The following is a 5,544-nucleotide window of genomic DNA, read 5'->3' as shown; positions in this document are numbered from 1 at the left end:
AGTCACCTCCCGGAGTAAGACCTGTGTGATTCCTCCCCAGCACTCTCCCTCCTCCCCTGTCACTCCCTCCATGCAGTGTGTCTGTGATCCTGCCTGTCCCACCCTCTGCAGCCCCCTCTCCCCTCCGCTGCCTCCCCTTCTATTCTCTGCTTGTCTCTAACAAGTTCACCTTCCCTCCCTCCCTCTCCATCCCTCTCTCCCTCTCTCTCTCTCTCCCTCTCCTTTCTTCCGGTGAACTTCTCCCTTTACACCCGGTACAGATCCCTGGCAGGTTCTTAAAGGGACCGCAGCCCGCTGCACCTGCCCGTCCGATGAACAAGGGGAGGAAAAATATCACTGCACGGAAACCTTCTATGCTGTATGCATGCAACACAACAACAACACAACAACAACACAATGAGTTTGTTTGTTTTTATTTTACAGATGTTTACATGCATAATAAAAATACACAAACATTACAAAAAACTGTTACGCTGTGTCATGCAACTGAGAGGCTGGTAGGTTTACTAAAAAAAAGAACAGCCACCCATCAGAAGTGGTAGAGGTTATACAGTGCGGGAGTTTAACCCCTTAATGACAATTGACGGCCCAGGCACGCCACTCGAAAACGAAGGGGGTTAAACATGCATGGGACAGGCATACGGCTCCTGAATCTAAGAGCAGATAAAGGACTGATTAAGGTTTCAGTCTTTAGAGTGGGAAACATGGGCGCCCTGATGGGGCCGAACGGGGCCGATCTGCGGTCAGATTCTGTTTCTATGCAGCATATGAACCGGCTCTTACCATTGTTCTTTACACTATGCACGATTTCTACTTTCGGACCGAAATCCCACTGACCCGCTTTCCTCCTCTATCGATATTTCCTCCCCTGACGTCCTTTTCCCAGACCTATCCCAGTTTGATCCTGAGTCTCGGGGTGAAAGGGCAGATTCCCGGGGTCATGGAGCTGACTCCTTCCTATTCTACTCCGCTGTGACCATATATGTCAGTGTTGATATCCCTGCTTGAATGCAGGTGACTTGTGTGTATCTTTAGATGCAAGTCAAGGTTTCCATGAGAAGGAGCCGTTAAATATAAAATCTTCAGGCTATGAAAGGGTTAATATTTCATGCGTCTCAGGGTCTTATGTGTTTAATAAAGTTGTGTCCCCTTTTCATGCCTCAAGCAGCACCCCCTAAAATAAAGGTGCCCTTCTGTGATCACGTGATGTCACCCCGTGAAAAAAGATAATTTCCAGAATAACGATATTTGCCTAAAATATAGTAAAAATTTAATTGAATTTGTCTAAAAAAAAGTGACTTTCATTTTTTCCCCCTTCATTTTAAATAATTACACTTGCTGCGAGGCTTAATACCCTGAAATAACCCCAGGGTCATCATTAATATGAGTGGGGCCCTGGGTAAAAGTGATCGGCCCACTCGGCCCCCCCCAAGGTCCCTCTCTCACGTCAGCTGCTTAAGCCCAACCCTTTGAAACTCCCCTTCCCCATCATGGTGGTCCCTGGGCTTCTTAACCCCGACCATTGTAGTCTTTCTCTACACGCTTACATGTGATCTCCATAGGACTGGCCATGGAACCATGCGTGACCGTTTGGATCACGTATGCATTGATACCGGTAACAATATAACAAATATAACAAATTCTATTCACAGAAATGGATATCTTCAGCTTCAAAGATGCTTTCCATATTTCTTTGGTCCCTTTAAGCATATTGGTGTTGTCATCACTTTAAGTAGGATTTATGATGTAACAGAGCGCTGGGCTATTCAGAGATCAGCATTTAGCGCTGGCCCAAATCCAAGGTCATTACAGATCAATCATACAATTCATCTAATGGCGGAATTATCCGTGATCAATGACTTTTCATACACGTATAGCCTCGGCACAGTAAATATAATCACTTAGCCGATCTGTCCCTCCCACATCTGGAAATTCCAAGCTCATTTTTCATCTTGCTTCCTCATCAGTATAGCTTCTGCCTGGCCCACACACCCTGGAACGGCCTTTCACTACATGCATGTAGCATGTCTTGTCTGGAGGGACTACTGCAGGCCTCCATTACTAGTTTTTCCCAGCCCCAGTTGGGTTGGTTAGGTAGGACTGGACCATACCATTTTTGTTTACTTACCCCATTAGCCCAAAGTCTTCAAAATGTTGCCTGCTTAGGTCAGTAATTCATACACTTGTTTACAGAACTTCTATTTTGACCTCTACAGTGGATGCCTCTAGATGGATCTTATTAGACCCAGGCCTTCTGGCACGATGGGCCAATGCCAAGAGGGCCAACAGCTCCTCACACTCACCTGATCTGCTGTTGGGTATGCCTGGCCACATTCTACATGAGCATATCCAGCCATAGACCACACGTGGGTCATCAGGTGGCCGCTGGCCTTAAAGTGCCAGAGCCATCCCATCAACACCAGTCCAGCCCTGGGCCATATGGTCAAACTGTCAAGTGCTATAGGGTTTTACCTATGACATCTTCCATTTCACCTTGGCTCGTGTCTCCAGTAGGACCCGTTGGGTCTCTACTGTCCACCATGCACCAAACATCTAGAGAAGATATGAAGCAGCAGGATAGGAAAATAATAACGTGATGGCTCAGGGGTTCAGGAGAAACTAAAATGTGTGGCCCATGTCCCTTTAAAAGCCGTTTTCCAAGGGGTGTGCAACTCGTCGTGAAGCAAGCGAGGCATGGAATGTATTAGTATTCAGACTGGTTAACCTATTATGTTACCCCTGGGATTGTTTTAGCACCCAGTCTGAATCAATACTCTGGGCCGTGTGTAGACAGGCGGGTAGATTTGTAGATAGGAGTCTTGGATATACAAGGACATGGTTTCCAAAACAAAGAACCAATCTCGTGTACAACACAATAAAATATGAAGCAATACACGTGTGTGTGCGTGTACGTGTTACATGGCAGGGAAAGGTCACAGGTTAACTAACATTATCATGGGACCTTTAACCCCTTGTAAATTGTTTTGTGCTTTATTTTCTTTCTTCTTGTCTGCTACAAAATAGAGCAATAAAATGAATACGCAAACCCCATAACATTTAATGTACATTCTTTATGGGGAACAATGCTTTCCTTTAGGAGAAGCTGCAGTATGGTGTTAGCATGTGGAATAATACTATTGGGTTATCGTCCAGCCTTCAGTCTCTGGTCTGCTATGTTTTCCCATAAAACCAAATTATGATCTGTATGATACCATAACAATCGGGGCCGATTGACCGAGCCCCCTAATAAGAGCTCTCTCTGTCCACTCTTTGCCACGTTCTGCCCACTCTCGGCCCCCATTCAGTTGGGCAGACTAGATGGGCCAAATGGTTCTTATCGGCCATCAAATTCTATGTTAGTAAAAACGTAAATGTGCCAACTGTGGAGCTGAATAACTATACATTGATTAAATATTCTCTGCACACCACCTGCACTGGTAAAGCAAAGAAATGTAATGTACCATAGAGAAGCAACTGCAATGATATTCGTCTGAACGGAGACCTCATGCCCGCGTACTACTGCAGCTGCGCAGCCCTTGTGAGTAGTGACACCTGCTGGTGGGAGTTGAGTACTGCACAGGGTTCAGGCACCAGAAGTTTGCCCGATGTGTCTACTATTTTTTTTTCATTGTTGTAACCATTTAGTACCTAAACCTTTCCTTATGCACTTTACCTTTGGATTCCCCAGGATTTACATCATGCGCATGCCTTTTATTTATTACAAACTCAGCTTATACACGGTTTACATTGGGTGTTGAATTAGGTATTAAGGGGCCTGCAAAATTCTTCTTTCACAATTGCTGCATTATCCAAAGAACTAAAGGGGCATTAGCCTTAAGCCCACCATGAAAGGGGATCCATACCACCAGTTAGCTTGGTTACTCCTGATTATATCAACACTTCAGTAAAGAAATCAATCTCAGCAAGCTGGTAACCTTTTCTTGTTTTTAACAATTTTAATGTGGTGTGTTTTCGAGTCCCGTGTATTAAAGGGGCAATTTGGCCAACCCAATACAGGCAGTTTTAAAGGGGTGATGATCATACACAGAGGGGGCAGGAATGAGTTAATAAGTTATATGCGCTGACACTACAGAAATCTATGGGTGGAACAGGTACTCCTCCATAGTTATTTCATACATGCAGGAGTGATGGTTGTGTAGGAGTGATGGCTGCGTAGGAGCGAGCACATTCCTTTTTTTCACACTGTGGAGGCCAGAGATGGAAAGGAGACACTCACAAGAGTGGGGCATGAGTGAGAGAAGTGAGAGCCTGCCCTTCTTGATCGATTTATACTACTTCACGTTCATTTCAACCTGATATACAGTTATACTACGCATTTGGGGACTCCTAGATTATTTCTAACCTTTGAGTCGCAGGATGCCATTGCTGCATTGATAAAGATAATTATTTTCTAACAATAATAGGATGAATTGTGATTTGAAGAAACTAGACATGTTTATTAAAAAATGCCATCATTATTTATAATCAGGAAATTAATATTTTTAATTAAACTGCATAAATTATTAAATTAATATAAAAGATACCTGCTTTTTTTAGACGTGATAATTACATTTTTATTGTTAATGCTACCAGAATAGCATAGTTGTGTATTGTGTTTCTTTTGTTATGTAAAACAAGTGCTTACAATTGATTTTATGGACATTTATGCCCTTTTTTTTTCTTTAAAACAGGGAATAAGGTAAGACCCGTTCAGCCAACATTTGATGATAATAAACATTCATTTAAGAGAGTTAAAAAAAAAAACAATTATTGGAAATGCTGATATTATTAGCCCCAGTCAGCTGGTACTTTCAATTGAAAAACCACAGAATCCTAAGAGAATCTGAGCCTCCTTGGTTTCCCAGAAGAGGTTGTAAGACGGAGGAAGAAAAATAAGAAAACAAAACAAAAAATGTACGTCAAGGAGGATTCTTATGTACAAATTATAATCCATGTCCTCGAGAGACCTTGATGGGGATCAATCCTGGGATTTTAAAATAATATTTAGTAGTAAAATATATTTTTGTAACATTTAGTCTTTTCTTTCTTTCTTGCTGCACCATCATGGCCCATATCTGTATGAGGCGAGGCAAGACTGAGGCATCTAGAACCAATAGGTTGCTCAATTGAACTAACCCTGTCCTTTAGGACTGGATACATCTCCTCAATGGGTAAAGTAGACCTGAAGAACATCCCTGTAAGATGACTTCTACTTCTTTGGATAAAAGATTGTAAGCTTGTCCAATAATAGAGACCCTTTGTTTGCCTTTGGTCACAGCTTAAACATGGTGCCTTTTGGGGGTCTTCTCTTATGATGTCACAGGCAATGGGATAGCCGCTCTGAAAACTTCATATCACTGGTGGGACAAATCTCACCCCTGCTCCATCAAGTGATTTACTCTACAAAAAGAAGAAGGATATGTCGCGTCAGTCACTGCTTCCATAGACGCGCATGTTGGTTCCCGTAAAAGATCTTTGCTTTCAGGAGATATTGTCAGAACAATATTTTTTCATATGAAAAGTTGATCGAACAGAAATGTTTTT

The sequence above is a fragment of the Spea bombifrons genome, chromosome 13, assembly GCF_027358695.1.
Source record: "Spea bombifrons isolate aSpeBom1 chromosome 13, aSpeBom1.2.pri, whole genome shotgun sequence".
Lineage (NCBI taxonomy): Eukaryota > Metazoa > Chordata > Amphibia > Anura > Pelobatidae > Spea > Spea bombifrons.
Note: the sequence above shows the minus strand (reverse complement) of the source record.